Source organism: Prionailurus bengalensis, chromosome A3 (genome assembly GCF_016509475.1).
Source record: "Prionailurus bengalensis isolate Pbe53 chromosome A3, Fcat_Pben_1.1_paternal_pri, whole genome shotgun sequence".
In the NCBI taxonomy this organism is placed as follows: domain Eukaryota; kingdom Metazoa; phylum Chordata; class Mammalia; order Carnivora; family Felidae; genus Prionailurus; species Prionailurus bengalensis.
Window position 1 is genome coordinate 70,559,073 of NC_057354.1, and position 22,946 is coordinate 70,582,018.

Below are 22,946 nucleotides of genomic sequence, written 5' to 3' on the forward strand. Positions count from 1 at the left end.
AAAGCACCCAATTATCTTCAATTAACTGTGATTCATTTTTATTTATTTAAATATTTCTAAGTTCCTCTCTCCCATGGTGCAGCCTTATGAAGAGTGAAGGTGAGGGATTAGAGTTGGTGGCCAGAACACTGACATTTTATTTTATCATTCTTCTTCCTACTGACCTACAGTAAAACTCAAAAACTTAGTCTAGCAGATTGGTCCCTTGAAATGTTAATGAAATTACAAAATTTTATGAAATTACAAAATTTTAGAAGTTTTCATTTTTTCCCTAATCAAGCAAAAAATTAACTTTCAAGACTTGTTAAAGATAGCTAGAAACTCTGGTTTGAACTATGAGCAGATCAGTAGGCATTTTGTTGCATGGTACATAAGGCTTGGAGATGGAAATAAGCAAGACCTTAAGATTTCAGTGGGAAACAAAAAATGCATTTTTAAATGTTTTTTTGTTTACTTGTTTTGTTTTGTTTTGATTTGATTTGAGAGAGAGAGAGAAAGAGAAAGAGCACATGAGCACAGGAGAGGGGCTGAGGGAAAGAGAACATTAACTATGCTCATTAACATTAACCATGCTCAGCATGGAGCCCTACATAGGGCTCCATCCCACAACCCTGGGAAGATGACCTGAGCCAAAATCAAGAGTTGGAGGTCAACCAAATCAGCCACCTAGGTGCCCCCAAAAATGCATTTTCTAAAATCCCTGAGCTGGTGTCCTTCCTGCAAGGATATAAAAATTTAGATTTCTTCCCCCTACCTAAATGGTAAAATGAGAAGGAAGCTGCTAAAGAGTATCTATTTCATGTGAGTGTGTGTGTGTGTGTGTGTGTGTGTGTGTGTGTGTGTATTTTTTCTTTTGTGGGGGGAGGTGCTTGCTGGACAAAGAAACCTTATTGAATTATTCATACTTGCTGATTGAATAACTATTTGGAATTTACATACATGTGGCCAAAACAGAAATAGGAAGGACTGAGTGTTTTGTAAAGCAGACTCAAGGGTTCAATATACTTAAAAAATAAAAAGAGCAGGGGCGCCTGGGTGGCGCAGTCGGTTAAGCGTCCGACTTCAGCCAGGTCGCGGTCCGTGAGTTCGAGCCCCGCGTCGGGCTCTGGGCTGATGGCTCGGAGCCTGGAGCCTGTTTCCGATTCTGTGTCTCCCTCTCTCTCTGCCCCTCCCCCGTTCATGCTCTGTCTCTCTCTGTCCCAAAAATAAATAAACGTTGAAAAAAAAATTTTTTTAAATAAATAAAAAAAATAAAAAGAGCAGAATGCAGCATTAAATGAGAGACCATGCAGTATAGCAGCCCAGCTTTTTGAGTCAACTTTTCATTTATATCCCTGTAGATGATTAGTTCTGTAAATTTGAGCAAGTCACTTCACTTTTTTTGGCATTAGTTGGTAGGACTCTGAGCACCCCCATAGCAGTGTTGTGAAGACCAAATGAAATAAATGGAAGCAACTGTCACTGGTGTTGTTGCTACTGTCATTATTATTATTGAATTATTATAATTAAAAAAACTATCTACTATCAAAGACTCTGCAACTTAATAATGTAAATAAGACATTTAGTCAACAAATTAGTCTTGAAGACAATGCCCATTATTCAAGATATAAGAGATCACACAGAAGAGTTTAAGATTCTCAAAATTATGATAAAAGTATGATCAGAGACAATGATAATAAACAATTATCAGTGTGTTAACACAGAGCCAGTAAAAGCCTTTCACAGAGAACTACAAACTGACCTCAAACCCATAAGTTTGTCAGAGATATTCTTCCTGATAAAAGGAAGAATACCCAAGACAAAAGCTACAGTCCCCTAGCACATCTGAGCTTTGTGTCTCACCTGCAGCCCATTTGTTCCCTTATATAGAAAGTCAGGGAACTGTTACTTTTAGCCAAGTACATGTTGGCCAGAAGTTTTACCATGTAATTATCTTTGTTTATGGGGACTGTAATTATGTATGCATACCCTTAATGACTCTCCTTCCTCATTACTGTTAACCCCAATCCTGTCTGATTTGTATCTTTAGCAATAAGTCCCATCAGCATCAAAAGACTTTCCAACAAAGATCTCCTTCTCAAATCGGCAAAGCTTTCATTTTGTATTTAGCCATGTACTGGAAAATATTTATGTTCCATGGGAATGTGTTCTGTTATTCCACTTAAATGGAATGTTAACTTCTAGTCATCTCTGTCTTTCAGAGTGTATAAGAGCTGAGTACTTCGAATGATCCAAATATATTTTGTTGAAGGACTTCACTGAATCATTATTAATTTTGCTATATCTCACACATGATCTGAATCCCATCTAAATTTTCTGAATTAATACTATACCCATAATTTTCCAGTTAAGAAGACAGCCTACTGTAGAAAACTCAGTTTTGTTTCATTTTGAGTTCTTTCTTTGCCTGTATAAGAGTTCCACACATAATTAATTTATGAGCACTAGGCTTGGGGTTTGATTATTTTAAAGCAGATCAGCAATATGTCTGCACTGAAGCCACAGCTGCTGTAGCTATGCATTTGCATCTGGACTTGTTGTCTCATCCAAACCAAATTTGCTGCACCATCAGGCTCATTTGAAATCTCAGTTCTGTGGGTGTTGGTACTCAAATTCAAGTCACTTGAATAATCTAAGCATTAGGAAAAAAGAGAGAGAGAGAGACAGAATGGAGAGAGAGAGATTGAGAGACAAAACTCCTGTATATGTTTCCATGTAGCCCACAATAAGATACACAATTAAATGTTACTATTCTATCACAAGTTTAAGTATACTTTTGTTCATTCCTTTAAGTTAAAAATGTAATTGCCGGGGCGCCTGGGTGGCTCAGTCGGTTAAGCCTCCGACTTCAGCTCAGGTCACGATCTCACGGTCTGTGAGTTCGAGTCCCGCGTCGGGCTCTGGGCTGATGGCTCAGAGCCTGGAGCCTGCTTCCGATTCTGTGTCTCCCTCTCTCTCTCTGCCCCTCCCCCGTTCATGCTCTGTCTCTGTCTCAAAAATAAATAAATGTTAAAAAAAATTAAAAAAAAAATGTAATTGCTAAGGTGATTATCTTCCCCATGCCACTCATTCCTATGATACTACATTTCAGACAGCTTCAGGGTTAAATTGGTTTATTTTTGCATGGGCTACTCTATTTTTGTATTTATATCCAATATTGAGTTAAACATAAAAACAGTATTTTCACATTATGAAAATTCAATATACTAACAGATGTTCCTCAAATACATGAAGAGATATAAAGAAAAGAAATATACACACAACTCATATTCTCCTGGTATAATATGGATCAAATGAAATAAATTATAATTTTCCTTAAATATGCCCAAGGCATCATATCTCTCTTTAACTGAACACAGTATGTCCTAATGTTATGTCCAGTAGAGAGCAAAGTAAGACTATTCTCAACCAAAAATCAGTGAGTATTATTGTCTTCATTTGTGTATAGCATGAATTCATAGAAATATTAACACATGAAAACAATTTTGGCAAACTGTAACACATCTAGAGATCAGTCAGAGCAAGGAGCTGATGGAAAGAGGTGAGACCTGAGCATTGTTTTCAAAGAAAAAGAAGACTCAGTAGGGACATGACAGCTAAATTCATATATTTGAAGGTCACTGTGTGAAAAAGTAATTTATATGGTTTTATCCAAACTCTGAAGGAAAATCTAACATAAACATGTGTTAGAATAAGGCAGATAGGGTAGAATAATAATTGTCTATGTAAGCAATTAGAGCTGAATAATAATATAACATGAATTTCTTGTCACTGGTGGCATTCAGATTTGGACTTTAGAAAATGTTATAGAGTATACCCAAACACCCTAATGGGAGATGACCAAGATGTTCCCTAATGTTGTCTCATGTGACCCTGAGATTTTCTTCTTTGGAATGAAGCCATTCAACATTTTTGGTAATAGTCCAAAATATTATACCCATCTGGAGTAGTATTATTTGAACCAAAACATATTTACAGATCAATTACCCCATTTGGTCTAGAATAGAACAAGTTTATGTCTATTCTTCCAGAATAATAAGAGTGCCCATCTTCACTTTAAATATTGTCATATTTTGGACAAAAAAAATCACTTGGTGACACCAATTAAATTGGCCATTCTTTCAAAGAGTTAAAAACATCAAAATTAAAAAAAAATATTTACTTCTTTTATATCCTGATATCTATTATATTAATAAACAAAGGGTATATTTTTAACGCAATAAAGCAACTAGTAATGCCATAGGGGTGCCTGGGTGGCTCAGTCAGTTAAGTGCCTGACTCTTGATTTTAGCTCAGGTCATGATATGCAGTTCATGGGATTGAGCCCTGTGTGAAGAGGGCCCTGCCCTGACAGTGCGGAGCCTCCTTGGGATTCTCTCTCTCCTATTCTCTCTCTGCCTCTTTCTTGCTCGTGCTCTCTTCCTCTCTCTCCAAATAAATAAATATTTAAAGTAAACAAATAAATAAGGAAATATTAAAAAAAATTTAACGTTTATTTATTTTTGAGACAGAGAGAGAGCATGAACAGGGGAAGGGCAGAGAGAGAGGGAGACACAGAATCTGAAACAGGCTGCAGGCTCTGAACGGTCAGCACAGAGCCCGACGTGGGGCTCGAACTCACAGACCGTGAGATCATGACCTGAGCCGAAGTCGGACGCTTAACCGACCAAGCCACCGGGTGCCCCAGGAGATATTTTTTTTTTTAATTAAAAAAATAAATAACATATCGTATCTTTCCACAGTGTTATTTAAGGGAAGTAATGACACTGAAGTTAATTATCTTAAAATCTCAAGGTATAATTTCTTTCTTTTTTAAAGAGTTTGTTCATTTATTTATTGTTATGACCTGAGCCGAAATCCAGAGTCAGACACTTTACTAAGCCCCCAGTCACCCCTATAATTTCTTTCTTTAAATATTGAATGTACAGGGGCAACAGGGTAGCTCAGTTGTTTAAGCGTCTGACTCTGCATTTCAGCTCAGGTCATAATATCACGGTTTGTGAGAGTGAGCCCCATGTTGGGCTCTGTGCTGACAATGCAGAGACTGCTTGGGATTCTCTTCTCCCTGTCTGTCTGTCCCTCCTCCACTCATGCACATTCTTTCTCTCTCCCTGAAAATAATTAAACATAAAAAAAATAATAAAAATTTAATGGTATAAACTTCCCTGGAAAATTCTCAGGAAGAGAGAAAAATCAGGCAATATTTTACCTCTAAAATGAACAAAATTGGAAAATACATAAGAGGAATGCCCTGTAAAATATTCTGTCTAGAAATAGTTTTTGAATGAATATATAGAGAAATGGACACTTTTTTGTACAAGAGTTTCAATTTTTATCATGCTGCTTCAGGGTATAAGATTTATTGAGTCTTTATACCAGATGTACTTACAAATAGCTGACTAAACAATATTCACTTCTACTGTAAGATCTTCTTTCATTTCTCTATGGTGTAATTTTAGCATTAATAATGTAGAGGAAAGTTGAAGTTTGATTTAGAAAGTATGGTTGATTGAAGTATCAATTGGCAAATCAAACTGTGGGTTCATTTGATGATATTAAAAGTGGAATTAGCTTGAGTAAAATTTAGAAAAATATTTTTAAAGTAACAATAAAAATAATTTTGCCCTGCACAAGATTTCTGATACCATAATATTAGATAGTCAAAGTTTCATTTATATTATTTGTTTTTTTTTTAATTTTTTAAATGTTTATTTATTTTTAATAGAGACCGAATGCAAGCAGGAGGGACAGAGAGAGAGAGGGAGACGCAGAATTTGAAGCAGGCACCAGGCTCCAAGCTGTTGCACGGAGACCAATGAAGGGCTCAAACCATGAACTGTGAGATCATGACCGGAGCCAAAGTCAGATGATTAACCAACTGAGCCACCCAGGCACCCCTCATTTATATTATTTCTAATGCATACCCCTTTAAGATATTATATTTCTCCTCATGCAAAATTATTTAGGGTAATGATAAAGAAGACCTACTGTCTTTAAAAAGTCTTCATGGAATACTCATATCAATTCAGCTCATTCTTTGATTTAATTATTCAACATGAGCAGGTGAACCACAGGAACAGTATGATTCATTTTACCAATAAATCCCATGGTAGTTGAGCCACTGAAAAAGGAGGAGTTCTCTGGCAGGGCCTAAATAGAATGAGACAATGGGGACTAAGTTCTAACTTTAAAAAAAAAGCAAAGCAAAAAAAACAACAAAAAAAAATAACAAGGAAAATTCTGTTTAAAGGTATAAATGGGGAAAAGAAACACATTAAATAGATGAAGAAAAAATAAACATAAAGAGTCAAACTCAGGAAAATGGAGCTCACCACAAGTCAAGGTACAAGAGAATTTTTAAAGGACATCATCAAAAGCCTCAACTCTGGGATGAGATTATGTTTTCATTCAGCAAAGATTTAAACTGATACTGTGTGCAAGGAACTATGAAGTATTGGGGCTTCAATGTTAAACAAGAAACAGAATGCCGATTCTCAGAGAGCATTCATTTTAGTAGAGGTGACAGACAGTATGCAACTAATTTTACAATGTATTATTTAACCACAATAGCAATGTATTATACACAAATTGAGGTTGTTAGGAAAAAAAAATAAAGCTTTATGAAATAGTGGAGGGTTATCTAATCTAATCTGTTTATCATTTAAGACTTCTCTAAACATGTGACAATTAAAGTAGCTTAGAGATGAGAGGGAACTAATTTTGGCAAAGTATATTGGAAGGAGAGTTCATTAAAGGAACTTTAAAAAGCCAGTGTGGTTTGAATGCAAAGAACAAGAGGAATAGTGGCTTGAAATGATCTGGCAAGGTTTGGGATTTCAGTTTTACTCTAATGAAAAGTCATGTTTCAACAAGAAAGTGAAGGAATCAATCAGTATTTTTTTTTTAATTTTACTTTCTATTTTTTTAAATTTTATATCCAAATTAGTTAGCATATAGTGCAACAATGATTTCAGGAGTAGATTCCTTAGTGCCCCTTACCCATTTAGCCATAACTCTTCCCACAATCCCTCCAGTAACCCTCAGTTTGTTCTCCATATTTATGAGTCACTTCTGTTTTGTCCTGCTCCCTGTTTTTATATTATTTTGTTTCTATTCCCTTATGTTCATCTGTTTTGTCTCTTAAAGTCCTCATATGAGTGAAGTCATATGATTTTTGTCTTTCTCTGACTGACTACTTTCACTTAGCATAATCCCCTCCAGTTCCATCCACGTAGTTGCAAATGGCAAGATTTCATTCTTTTTGATTGCCGAGTAATACTCCATTGTATATATATACCACATCTTCTTATCCATTCATCCATCGATGGACATTTGGGCTCTTTTCATCCATTGATGGACATTTGGCTATTGTTGATAGTGCTGCTATAAACATTGGGGTGCATGTGTCCCTTCGAAACAGCACATCTGTATCCCTTGGATAAATGCCTAGTAGTGCAATTGCTGGGTCGTAGAGTGGTTCTATTCCCAGTTTTTTGAGGAACCTCCATACTGTTTTCCAGAGTGGCTGCACCTGCTTGCATTCCCAGGAATCAGTCTGTATTTATAGCAATCACTCTTGAAGCAGTCTGGGGAATACTAGTGGTAGGAAGTAAGGAGGAGAAAAGGTGAACGTAGGAAGACCATCTAAGATGGAACTTCAGTGTTCCAGGCAAGTGACTGTGGCAATATGGAAAGGAAAGAAGTAGTGAAAATGGAGAGGATGTATCAACTTTGTAGTGAAAATGGAGTAGATGTATCAACTTTGAGAGATATATAAGGTCTTTTAATTGGAAAGAAAGAAAAGAGACAAGAAGAAATTATAGTTGCTGGGAAGAATAGTGATAAGTCTGGAAATAAAGCTTCTGCAGAGGCAGAGGAAGATAGCATGCAGAGCTTTGAAATATACAGCCAAGAAAAATGGGTGAGTGACTAGATGTTTTATATAAGAATTGCCCACTTTACAAAATGAACTACAATATGTTTTTCTTTTCTGGAAACTGCTCTTTCATGACGCTCAAAAAAGGACAATGTTTACAAACATTCCATCTGTGCATGATGAGGGCAAAATGAGGCATACCACTGATTTATTGTTTCTGCACTGGGTCACCAGAGGTTTGGAGGGCAGTGGACGACCCATTGAAACCCTAGCACCATTTCTTATAACACCTGAATTATCACTATAGGTCTCCTACTCAAATGCTGACCTGAAATTGCTCTGGCTTTTGAGTCACAACTCAATTATACCATATTAAATGATATGTTTGTAGGACCAATGCTTAGAAAAGGAAATTGAACACACATTTGAGAGAGCATAGTGCAGAGAGGGAGAGTGCTTGATGAGAGAAATATAAATAACAGGGATAAAAACATATAAAGGCATCATTAGTTGTACAAACCACAATTTCAGGGGATTTTCAGTGGCCAAGTCTAATAAGGAAGGTTTAAAGGGAAATATCAAAAGCTTATTTCACCTCTGGCAGTTGAAACTGACCATGAATTAAGGAACAAAATAGATGAAGACAGACAAATAAAATATAAAATTTGGGCTTTTATATAGCATTTCAAAATATGCATTTATTTATCTTATAAAAAAAAGAATTTCAGTTGGAATAAAACACAAATTATTTATTTTACCTTTATAACACACACACACACACACACACACACACACACACACACACACACTGTAAGAGATTTACTTGACTACCCAGTTTTAAGTTTAGTCTACATAATTCCAAGTCTCAGCTATTCTTCTTTTTGGCTTTGAAGAAAGATTTTATTTTACTGTAGACAGAAAGAGCAAGAGAGAACACACATATGAGTGAGGGAGGGGCAGTGGGAGAGAGAGAGAGAATCTCAAGCAGGCTCCACACTCAGCATTGAGCCTGATGTAGGCCCATGATCCTGGGATTATGAGCTGAGCTGAAATCAAGATTGGATGGTCAAATGACTGAGCCACCCAGGCGTCCCTGGAGAAAGATTTTTGATTAGAATATTTAATAATTATATTACAGCTTTGAATAAATAGTTGCCAAATAGCTCAGAAAGCAAAAGAAAAGATGAAGATTATATTGATAACATCAACATAAAGAACTTGGATTAAGAGTCAGTCAGTCTCTTAAACTTATTTGTTGTTACCCATAATTCAAAGACGATGATCTCTAACCAAAATTATTTACAAAGATTTTTGGAGATTAAAATAAATAATTTACAAAACACTTGCAAATCCAATGAGAAAAAATAATAGTATGAAAAATGAGAGATTTGGGCTTAATAGAATTTTTTCTTCAGTATGTACTTTTGTGACATTATTGAATCTAATTTCCAAAACACAGATTTTCTCTCTTATAAATCTCTGATTTATCCCCTTCTCTTTCCTATTCTTGTCAAACCAGTCCAAATCACCATCATCTGTTACCAGACCACTATATAGTGCTTCCTTATGTCTTCTCTATGAGGAAAGATCCAGGTTTTTTATAGAGCCTGAGATTATACAATTGAGAATAGGTCTTTAAGAAAGTAATATGCAAAATTATGAAATGAAAATATGTATTTACTAGGGAACATGAATCTACAAAAACTTGCAATTTTTTTACACCTTAACAAATGTCACAAAATCTATTATTTTAATTGATTAAATACCTGATATATCTTTACAATTTTTCCCCTTTTTATTTGACAAGAATTTGGTAATAATTTTCCATAAAGAGCACAGAAAGATCATTTAATATTCCCTCTGTCATGGCTGAAATGTGTTTTTTTTTTTTTACTATTGACACTTTTAATACATAAAACATGTCATTTTACACCCAAATATATTGGATATTTAAATACCATAATATTGGGTCCTTCAAACACAAGAATTTTGATACATTTTAGTTTGTACATCAGAAAAGAAAACACAGACACACACACACAGCATTTAAAAATGTGTATGCTGCATTATCAGGAATATTTATCTCAGGACAGAATTGTTGTTTTTCAACTTAGAATCTATAAAAACCAAAATTTCACTCATAATTTTAAACATATCATGATTAGAAGATTTTCCCATAGATAAGATTTAAACATATCAAGCTCTGAATATTCTTTCTATGTAAGTCTGCAAGTAGGTACCATAGGGCATATTTACATCACAATCGGACCTATGATGTTGCACCTTTTCTTCAAGATGCAGATGATTTGGCACAGTGAATGTTAAGGAGATATATAGGAAGTTGTATCTGCATTGGATTGCTAGGAACAGGCTAACTTTACTTGGTAATGATGATAAACCACATACATATATCCCACTACACCTAAGTTGACTGCATCTACATTACAAACTCCCCTTAGGAGGATCTTCAAAATGCCTATAGCCACTTCAATGTCACCAAAATAAGGGGAAGTGTGAGTAGAAAGTCAAAGTGGAAAGTCAGACTGGAAATAAAGGAGATTATATCAATTGCAGTTAAGATAGTTTATTACAGCTAGCGTAAAAAGGAAAATATGACCATGTGAATACATTTCTGAGATGCTAGGGTCTTTCCAGTGTCCATGAAAGAAAGTGTAAGTGAGGGACCTTGAAGCTGAGCCTCCTTAGATTTCTGGTATCCCCTTCTACTTCTTTTTTTTAATTTTATGTTTTTATGTTTTTATTTTATATTTGAGAGAGAGAGAGAGAGAGAGCGAGCTCTGAGTTGTCAGCACAGAGCCCGACGCAGGGCTTGAACTCACGAGCAGGGAGATCCTGATCTGAGCCCAAGTGGGACACTTATGGACTGAGCTGCCCAGGGCGCCCCTGGAATCCCCCTCTACTTCTATATGTCTTTACAGGTATGCTATTAGCCTTTTAGACTGAGCAATTCTTCCTTGCAAAAACTGTATGATAAGGGCTCTTAGCATCCTTGACTCTCTTGAAATTAGATACCAGCAACACTCCCTCCCAATCTCTCATCAGCAAAAGATGTCCTCTTCCTTTTCCAAATGCAGCCTGGGGGAAGAGAAAGTATCACCCCTAGGATGATAACCATGTTTCTGACCATATTTCATTAGCTTGAGTAGTTTTTAAGAACTTTAATACATTATTTGAAGCTTACATTTTCAGTATTAGAAAAAAAGACATACAAATATAAAATCAAGAAAGTCAAATGAAATCTCTATAATGCTAAATTTCAATTGGAAATGCCAATATCAAATATGCATATGTATTTTATAGTAATATCACCGAAAATATCTAGAAGTACTAACAATACAGTAGCAATGAACCCACTTAGCACTAGTCTCAAAAACCAGTGCTTCTTGGAGGAATGGCAGATTCCTGGTTTGAGCACCTCATCATTCCAGAAGGCAAGTGAGCTATGCAAGACTAATTGGAGCCATGCCAAAAGAACACAGGAGCCAAATTTAAGGAGCTTCTTATTGTCCAAAGATGGGGCAATTTGAATATTAAACAAGAATATTTTTGCAATTAAGACATAATGGATATATAAAATCATATATATGTTCATAATGATGCTCAAAAGAAAAAGGCAGGAGCTGAGGAAAGAAACCAAAGCACATCATCAAAAGCCCTAATTCAAGCAAATAAGTGATAAAAGACTGTTTCAAGATAATTGGGAAGAGCTGAATAAAGATTTAGCCTATGGGGTTAAATGTGTGTGACATGTTACCCACTTTCTTTTAAACCTTTTTGATAAGGGTGATTAGACATATTACCTCCTATCTTTCTCAGTTATCTTGAGCCAATCTCCTTTTTGTCCCTATGTTTCAGCGACAAAGAGCTCTTCAAGTTCTTAGAAATTGCTAAGGTCATTCCTACTTCACAGCCTCCACCAATGCTATTTTCTTTTCTTTGCCAACAGCTACATATGACACCAAACTCAGCCACAATGTTACAGCAAGGTCTTCTGCTCATTTCCCAAAGCTATTGGCTGTAATGTCTTACATAGCACACTTCTGCTTTCTATAACTTATTCTATATCATAGTTATACATCTGCTTTGCATTTATTTGTAAGAATCTGCCACCACCACTAGAATAAAAGATCTCGAAGGTGGTATACTGTGTCTCTTTTGTTCTCTGTTATATGACCAGTTCCTAGGACAGTGCCTGACACATAGACAGTGGCCAACAAACATTTTTGAGTGAAGAAACAAAATCCAATTTTAAATTAAAGAAAGGCTCATAAAACATACTTAAAAGTACTGTATAAGGGGGAGAAAAGATGGAGAGGAAAACAAACCATAAGAGACTCTTAACAATAGAGAAAAAACAAGGCTGACTGAAAGAGGTGAATAGGGGATGGGCTAAATGGGTGTATCTTAAGGAGAGCACTTATTGTGATAAGTACTGAGTGTTATATGTAAGAGATGAATCACTAAATTCTGTTCCTGAAACCAATATTACATTATATGTTAATTAAAATTTAAATAAAAATTTGAAAATAAACAAATACATGCATACATACATGCATGCATACATACATACATACATACATACATAAAAGTAATGTCTAAGAAAAGACATGTGATCGGGCACCTGGGTGGCTCAGTTGGTTAAGCATCTGGTTTCGGCTCAGGTCATGATCTCATGACTCGTGGGTTCGAGCCCCGCATCGGGCTCTGTGCTGACAGCTCAGAGCCTGGAGCCTGCTTCAGATTCTGTGTTTCCCTCTCTCTCTGCCCCTCTCCTGCTCATGCTCTCTCAAAAATAAATAAACGTTAAAAAAAAAAAAGACAGGTGATTCTTACAAAACACTTTGGAGATGAATATATTCATTCACTTTCTGCACTTCACTACACCCTAAATATTATATGAACATCATCTCAAAAAGCAAACAGGTCTGACAGTATGTGGACATGTCTTTCTTTTTTTTTTTTTTTTTTTAATTTTTTTTTCAACGTTTATTTATTTTTGGGACAGAGAGAGACAGAGCATGAACGGGGGAGGGGCAGAGAGAGAGGGAGACACAGTATCGGAAACAGGCTCCAGGCTCTGAGCCATCAGCCCAGAGCCCGACGCGGGGCTCGAACTCACGGACCGCGAGATCATGCCCTGGCTGAAGTCGGACGCTTAACCGACTGCGACACCCAGGCGCCCCTGGACATGTCTTTCTAAATCTGATTATTGACTCAGTTTTAACATAAAGCCTTAAATAATAAATCTTAAGATATTTTTGGACACACAACATATGATATTCACTCTTGAACCCACACAAATTTTTTTCCCTTCCCTGCTACTTTACACACTAAACACCAACACCAAATTATATGACAAAAGTTTTTTTTCCAAATATATATATCTGGACTTGTCAGAATTTAAATAAATGGAAATGAAAGAGGCTTCTTTGCTTCAGTAAGAAATGGACTGAGGACTCCCACAAACACTCTTTATTTTCCTCTCATTAAGTAGGTTTTGTAAATACAGCTTCAGCTGAGGCAAAGAATCATTCATTGTTTCACAAACGTAGGGCTGACTTGGCAGAGATTTTTGTTGTCAGGAATGGGAAGATGCTAGTTGATCTGTTTTTGAAAAATCTGACTTAGAAGGTTTTCTCCAGAAGTTGCCATGAGAGGAAAAAATATAGATTACCTGAATACCAATGCATAAAAGGAAAATTAAGAGTCATAGAAGAAGGAGGTGAAAAAGGGAAAGAAATCTGTCCTGTAAACAATTCTTGTCTTTGCACTTTTTAAAAAACTATTTGATTGTGCTAAGAAGGAGCTAATGCAAAGGTACTGAGGCAATCTTTACAAACACACACTCATCTTAGATTCCGAGACAAAAGAAAAAAAATATCTGAAGAAGTTTCCATATAGTATAAGGTAGATAACTAATTTCAATGACATTTACTTATCTTCACAGTTCAAATGATCTAATTAAAACCTGTAAACAGTTTGACTTTCTGGATATAATTATATTTTCTTTTTATTGTTAAGAAAATATGGATTAAATGTCCAAAGAGGAACAGCACTACCTTTATGATACATTTATTCTTGTATCAGACAATGAACTCATTTTTTTTCCAGAGGTATAGTTGTGTAATTTTCATGGAATATAATTTACCACTTTTAAACATTTAGTTCACTGAATTTTAGTAAATATATGTATATAATCATGTAACAACCACCACAATGAAGATGTAGAATAATTCCATCATCCTAAAAAGTTTCCTTTTGACCACAGGCAATAAATTCCTCCCATTACCCTAGCCCAGGTAACCATTAATCTGTTTCCTGTCACAAAAACATTGTTATTTCCAGAATTTCTTATAACTGGAACTACATAATATGTAGTAATTTGGTTTTATTTTACTCATTTCACTTAGCACAATATTTTTGATATTCATCCATTTTGTTGCATATATCAGTACTTTATTTTATGATGGACTCTGTGTGTGTGTGTGTGTGTGTGTGTGTGTGTGTGTAAATTTATTTATCCATTCACTAGTTGATGGGCAAGTGACTGTAAAATTGGGGTGCTTGAGTGGCTCAGTTGGTTAAGTGTCTGACTTTGGCTCAGGTCATGACCTATGGTTCATGAGTTTGAGCCCCACGTCTGTCTCTGTGTTGACAGCTCAGAGCCTGGAGTCTGCTTTGGATTCTGTGTCTCCCTCTCTCTCTGCCCCTCCCTGCTCGTGCTCTGTCTCTCTCAAAAAAATAAAAACATTAAAAAAATTTTTTTAATGTTTGATAGAATTAACTAGAGAAATTATTTGTACCTAGAGTTGTTTGTTGGGTGGGGGACAAGAGTTAACTATACACTCAACTACTTCTATGATTATCTATATGTCTGTATATATATATGTATATATAAATGAATTATATATATAGATATTATATAAAATATATAAATTTTCTCTCTGAATAGCTGTGTGTGTGTGTGTGTGTGTGTGTGTGTGTGTGTGTGTCTGTGTATTTTCACTGGTGATATATGATTCACTCTCCTCTCTTCTCTCTCTCTCTTACCATTCAGGTAGTCTGTTTCTTTTTAAACTTGCTGGTAGTTTGTGTCTTTTAAGGAACTGAATTTTAAATGACTGAATTTACAGGTCTAGAGTTTGTCATAGTATTCTCTTACTATCCTTTTAATGTCTGTAATTTCAGTTGTGATGTCCACTTTTTTTGGTTTTGATTTAGGTATTTGTTTCTTTGCCCTTCCTCTCTTCACTCACTTGATGGGTCTGTGAGAAAGTTTATCATTATTTTTAACATAATTACTTTTGGTTGAATACATTTTTTCTATTTTATGTTGTGGTTTTTGATTTAATTAGTTTCTGGTTTAATCTTTATTATGTACTTTTTCTACTTTCTTTCAGGTGCTTCCTTTTCTTCTTTAGTTCCCAAGTGGAGGCTTTGCTTACTTTCACTCTTCTTTTTTTCTAATAGAAACATTTCATGCTATAAATTTCTAAGCATTGCTTTAACTCCATCTTACCACTTTGGTAAGTTTTGTCTTCTAGTTTTGCTCAGTTCAAGTATTTTTAAATTTCCTTTAAGATTTATTTTTTCTCTTTGTTATTTAGAAATATATCATTTAATTTTCAAGTATTTGGGGATTTCCAGACATCTATCTTTTATGGATTTTTAGGTAATTTCCATTAGAGTTTGAGAATATGCTTTGGATAATTTCTATTCTTATAAATTTGTTAACATTTGTTTTATCTCCTATAATTTATAATTTGCACTTGAGAAGAATGTGTACTGTGGTTGTTGATTGGAATTCAGTAATCTGTAAATCAGGTCAAGTTGATTGATTTTCTCCAGATCACCTATATTCTATTTTTCTGTGTACTTGTTCTGTCAATTATTGAAAGAAAGGTGGTGGTTTCTCCTAACAATAATTGTGTATTTTTCTATTTCACCTTTTAGATCAATTGGGTTTTGTCACATGTATTTGAAAGTTCTATAGTTGAATCTGTGCACATTTAGGAATTTTCTTGTAATTGCCCCCTTTATCACTATGTCCTCTTTATCATTATCCTTGTTTATCCCTGGCAATCTTCCTTATTCTGAAATCCACTCTGATATCAATATAGCTACCCCATCTTTCTTTTGGTAGTTTCTACATGGCATACCTTTCCTTTTTTTTTTTTTTTTTTACTTTTCTTAAAATAAACTTTTCTTTCTAAATGATTTGATATTTACATAGAGTTGCAAGAATAATATAGATAGTTCTCAGATCTCTCTCACTCAATCCTACTGATACTAACATTTTCTATTACCATGATTCACTTTTTACAACTTAGACATCAACATTTATTAGTTTTCCAGTAATGTTATTTCTCTGTCCCAGGATTCAATTCAGGATACCACATTTATCAGTCACCATGACTCCTTAGTCTCTTCTGGTCTGGGATAGTTTTGTAGTCTTTCCTTGTTTCCACTGTAATTGAAATCTTTGTAGAATGTTGTTTCATTTGGGTTTGCCTAATGTTTCCCTCTTTACTAGACTGGTATAATGGATTTTAAAGAAGAAAACTGCAGAGATGAAGTTGCCTTCTCATCCCATCATTTCAGTGAGTACATGATATAAACCTGAAATACCACTGGAGATGATAACCTTGATCACTTGGATAAGGTAATGTTTGATAGGTTTCTCTACTATAAAGTTACTACTTTTCCATTTCCCATATTCTGTTCTTTGGAAATAAGTCACTGTCCAGTCTACACTCAAGGTTGGGACAGGGTGGGTTAAACTTCCCATCCTGTAGTTTGCCCTCTTTCCCATTCACTTATTCATTTAATTATTTAATTATTTATTCATATCAGTGTGAATATTTATTTTCTGCTTTGTGTTGTAATCCAATAGCACACTATTATTATTTTTTTTTCTCAAATTGTTACAGCGTTGGCTACTGGTACCTCCTTTAGAGCTACTTCAATCTCCCTTGACATGACCTCATTATTTTGTTTTTAGAGCATCTTTTTACTTTAGCTTTTTCGTACCTTTATATCTAAACTGAGTTTCCTGTAGATAGCATATAGTTCAAACTTGATTTTTCTATCCAATCTGATGGTTTTTATTTTTTAATTGGTGTGTTTAGACCACTTACACTTGAAGTGATTACTGATATATCAATATAGTTGGATTAAAATTTACTGCTTTTAGCTGTTTTCTACTTGAATAACTTGTTCTTTGTTTTTTGTTTCCTTTTATATATATATATATATATATATATATATACACACACACACACACACACACACACACACACACACACATACACACACACACACACACACACTCAGGAGGCAGACAGAGCACAAACTGAGGAGAGAAGTAGAGGAAGAAGGAGAGAGAATCCCAAGCAGTCTCCATGCTTAGAGTGGGTCCAACGCACAGCTGGAGCCACAACCCCAGGATTGTCACCTGAGCTGAAATCAAGAGTCAGATGCTCAACTGACTGGGCCACCCAGGTACCCCTAATTGAGCATTTTCATGCTTCAATTCTCTTTCTTCTTCCTCTCCCACTTTCTACACACACACATGCATACACACACATATGTATATGTAATTTGTATTGTCTTGCTATCACTGATTCCTTGGCTTGAGGTTGGGACATACTTGAGAAAGGCATTCTTCATTTCTGTTACTATGGTTTGGATTTTTAGTATTCCCATTAGATTTTTTTATATAGGTTTTAATATTTCTGCTGAAGCTACCTACCTTTGCCTATGTGTTACCTACATTTTCCTAAGCACTTCCCACTTAATAATCATAGTTATTTTACATTCCCAAATTGCTACAACATTTGTGTCTTATCTGAGCCTATTATGTAAATTACCTTTTCAGACTATGTTTTCTTTGTTTTTTTTGTGTGCTTTGTAATTATTTCTTGAAAGCTGGACATGCTGTACCGGACTATACTGAGGTCAGTTTTGTTTATGCTTGGACATGAGCATACCTTTACCTCTGTAGAGGTTTTGATAGAAGAGGTTGTGTTATTACAGTCAGTAGTTGGACTGGGTGTGAAGATTTCTGTTGCTATGGTTACCTCCCAGTCCATTACAGGCTTTAAATATCTCTAGTGATACCTTGTATTTATGGTGAGGGCTGTACTATACTGTTATTTTTATTAAACATGTGCTAGCATGGAGGTGGGGAGCATAACAGAGGGAGGCATTTTCTAATGTTTTGATAAAGATTCAACCCCAGGGAAGCACTACACAGTTTGGTATTGGAATAATGAACTTTTTTTTTTTAATCTTTACAAAAATAATATGTCAATTAGGTAAAGAATGGTAACATCTTAGCTAGAAAACAAGTGGCAGTAAGAAGGCCTGGAGTAAAGATTTAATAAGAATGTTCTAACACTACCTCAGTAAAATTAATATTTTAATCTGTATTAATGTGTATTGTACCCTAGAAACATAATACATAAGTTATTCTGTCAGAATTATCATATATTGGTCATAGATACAATTATTGTGTAAAGTCTTTCTATTCTATGTACACATATAAATTATTCTTTATTTACAACTACTAGTCTCCCTAGTGCCAAAAAAAAAAAAAAAAAGTGAAGGGCTCTATCTCTGAGTCCTTCTTTTCCCTCTACCACTTTCCTCTCACAGCCTAATAACTTTTATTTGGCCAACTTTGATGATCAATGCTCAATATCCTTTTTCACTGATCTATCAGCTGAGTTAGATATGATTTATCACTGGTGTGTTTTTGACAAACAACTGCTTCATCTCACTAGCCACTCTGTACATTTCTTTTTGCTAACTGCTTTTAAAGAAATCTCAATGTCTAAAAGCTGAAATGTCCCCTGATTCAATCCTTAACTACTCTATAAAAGTAGTACCATAATAAAATCTTTAAGTCTTTTTTTTATGTTTACTTATTTATTAATGTGTGTGAGCAACAGCAGAAGGGCAGAGAGAGAGGGATAGAGAGAATCCCAACCACACTCCATACTGTCAGTGCAGAGCCCGACACAGGGCTCAATCCCACAAACTGTGAGATCATGACATGGGCCAAAATCAAGAGTTGGATGCTTAACTGACTGAGCCACTGAAGTGACCCAAAATCTTCAAGTCTTTAAACATTAAACATAAATATAGTTCCTATACCCTGATAATTCACATATTTATATCTACAAACTGGAGCCCTGCCTTGAATGTTACACTCCTGTATCTCCAGTTTCTCACTCAATATTTCCATTTAAATGTCTAATAAACATCTCAAACTTAACATATCCAGAAACAAATGTTTTTCCTATACAGCCTTTTCTCTTAGTTTTCCTCTTAGGTAGATTAAAATCTATCATGTCCTGTCTCTCCCCTCATTACCTCATATCTCATCTGCATCCAGTAGTGCAATTTTTTTTTTAATTTTTTGTTTTCAACGTTTATTTATTTTGAGAGAGAGAAAGAGCACGCGCAAGTAGGGGAGGGGCAGAAAGAGAGAGAGATGGAGACACAGAATCCAAAGCAGACTCCAGGCTCTGAACAGTCAACACACAGCCCCACGTGAGGCTCGAATCCACAAACTGTGATATCATGACCTGAACGGAAGTCGGATGCTTAACTGACTAAGCCACCCAGGCTCCCCTCTTTTTTATTTTTTTTTTAATGTTTATTTTTGAGAGAGAGAAAGAGACAGCATGTGAGGGAAAGAGAGAGAGGAGACACATTATCTGAAGCAGGGTCTAGGCTCTGAAATGTCAACACAGAGCCTCACAGAGGGCTCAAACCCATGAACTGTGAGATCATGACCTGAGATGAACTCGAACTTTAAACAGTTGAGCCACTCAGGCACCCTCTTAGCGCAACCTTAATAGATATATACAATATGCTCTCTTCTTTTTACTCTAGTGCCAACATCATCTGTTTTCTGAATTACTGTAATAACCTCCTAAACCCTTTTTTGTGTCCGTTCTTTGCCCTTTATACACTTATTCTTCATATAGCAACAAGAGTGATTCTTCTGAAATACAAGTCATACTGTGTTATTTCTCCTTTCAAAGACACCCAATGATGAATCATTTTACTAGAATAAGAGCCAGAATACTAATAGTCACCTATGAAACCTAGATGTTCAGGCCTCCTTGGCATCTTTATAACCTTATATACTGCCACTCCTCTCCTCTTTCACCACAGTCCAGTCATACTGGCCTTGCTTTACTTTTCAAATTTGCCAAACACTCCAAATTCAGGCACTTGATTTTGTCTCTGTCTGAAGTGTTTTTCTCCCAAAAGCTACATGAATTTCTTGATTCTTTAATTACCAACTCAAGAAATTCATTAAATAAATCAATTTTTCTTTAATTATCAATTAAATCTTTTAAAATAATCTTATAAAATAGTAAAACCCTCACTACCACAATACCTTATGCCCTCTACTGTGCTTTCAGTTACCCACAGCTCTGCTTAACATAGTATATATTTATTTATTTACTGTCTATCTTCCCACTATGATGTAAGTATCTAGATGGCAAAGAATCTGTCTATCCTATTTACTACTGTATTACCCTTGCCTGGAAGCACATTTGACACACAACAGTCACTGAATCGATAGTATGTATGCTGACTGAGTAAATAGATGAATAAATCCCAGTCATTTTACCGTCCTTCAGAATGTTTTTTTCCATGGACATCTCTATATAATACAGTGGTTTTTTGACTAGAGGCTAGATCTAGACTCCTCCAGTTATTTATAAAGATTTTAACCATCTTTTTATATGTTCCCCAAAGGTCATCTTCTGACAGTCCCCAAGAAACACAAATAATAGGATATTGGTCTGCCAAAAACTTAACCCTCAAGAGTATGAAACCCACTAAATTTACAGAGAAGCTGTTTGTTTATTTGTACAAATGGCTAGTGGCTAACGATTAATTTTTAGACAAGCAAATATTTTCACGAACGAAATTAGGGCTTGGAAAAAGTCTCTAAAGATTAAATCACTGAATGTAGAAGGATATGAGATTCAAAGTGTTTTTACTATTTCAGAGTTGTGTCTCAAGTCATTGGCAATCCAGGACCACGACTAATGAAACATTTTGAAACATCTATAGATTTTATTTTGTTGTTATAAATGACATTTTACAGCATTTGCAATTCCATTCAATGAAGAAGGATACATTTTTGCTTTGGGTTTACAGCCAAAAGAGAAATCCAGTCTTTAGTTAGCTTCTAAATCTTCATACCAAAAAGAGTCCTTTTGTTAAACCTGTATTCTATCCATCTAGCATCAAACACAGTGAAATTAGAAGGTCAAATAAAACTTCTAATCAAACACACAGGTTAAATACATAGATCTAGAGTCTGGATTTAAAAGCTAAAACTGCCTTAGAGTCATAAGACATATACAGAATTACAAATTTAAGGCAAGCACACTTAAAATGTATAGTGCATACATAAAGTCCTCTCGAACAGCCGCAGATGACTATGACCCTATTCTACCACAAGTGCATGCATCAAGGAATTATACCATAAACACACCCAAGAGAAATCCTCTCTGGCTAAGGATGAAGGATGTGTAACCCAGACAGCATTTATCATTTTGATTTTAACACAACAACCATATCCCAATATTGAGACCTTCAAGTTCTGTTTATGGTAATAGTGTTTCCAGAGTTCACACTGCTCTTGAAAACAGCTGCAAATATCCCCTCAGGCAATTCTGTATTACTGCCTAAAGTATCAGCAATGAATTCAGTTCAATCCCACTCAAACACGGTGATTATCTACTATAAAAAACACCAAATTATTAAGTACAAATACTATGATTCCTCCAACTGTGGTTATGTATGGATCAGGACTGCTCTCTGCAGAGCTAATGTCCTAAGATAATTCACTTTCTCAGACTATAAGAGCAAAAACAAACAAACAAACAAACAAAAACAATTCACCAAATCTTGATTTACAATACATCCTTTTTTTTCCAGTTTACATTTCCCACAGATACTATGAAATGATCGATAACATTATTATTTACATACAAACTCAAAACTCAGTAATATTGGAAAAGATAAGTAGAGGAGGAGGGGGTAGTCTGCCTCAAACCTCTTCTAGAATAATGGAGATAAAAATAATAAAAATATTGATGTATGTAGAAGGGAATAGAAGGACTTGACTTGCAAATGACTTTCTAACTTGCTTTCTTCATGATTTAAAAAGCAAGACTGACTTCATCACAAGAGAATTTATATACCATGATAATTTTCTTTGAAACATCATAAAATTTGTCAATAGCAAATTTTAAAAATCAAATACTTTTTTTTTCACTCTTTCAATATAAAATGCTTCCATCTTTTCCTAGCATCCTCTCTTTTAGATTTCCATGAATATTTTATGGGTATTCAAATATTAGGTCTCAAATTTTAAAAATCCTCTCAAAACCCCTTATTTTTTCCAACAACCACCCCAGTTACTCTTTTCACAGTAAAACTCCTTAGTGTTCATTCATTGTTTCTATTTCCCAATTTCCAATTCTCCCCTCAACCTACTTCTCCTGGGTTTCTGTCTATGCAACTTCCATGAAGTAATTCTTTTCAAAGCCATCATTGACAAAGGAAGCTATTCTTAATTACTCGTTTGCTCATAATCCATACATTCAAACTATTTGAAAGCCCTGGGGTCTCTGATTCCAGAACATTACCCAAATCCTTCTAATCTTCTCCATCTGTATGACAACTGCCCTCATCAAAAATATCATTATCTTTCCCTTGTCTCTGATCTCCCCGTCTCCTCTCTGATCTCCCTTCTATTCTTCTTTCTAATCAGAAAACAACCATAATAAAATATTAATCAAATAATATTCTTAGGTAGCTTTATTTTTCTGCTTATAATCCTTCAGCTGTTTTATTTTGCTCTTAAAATTGAAATTTTCTATCAGGTCCATGGGATCCCATATATTCTGGTCCCTGTCTATCTTCTGGCCTCTTCTTTTACCAAATTATCTTCTGACTTCTGAAAAAACAATACTTTAACCCAATGGGTTTTATTTTGAATAGGAATTTA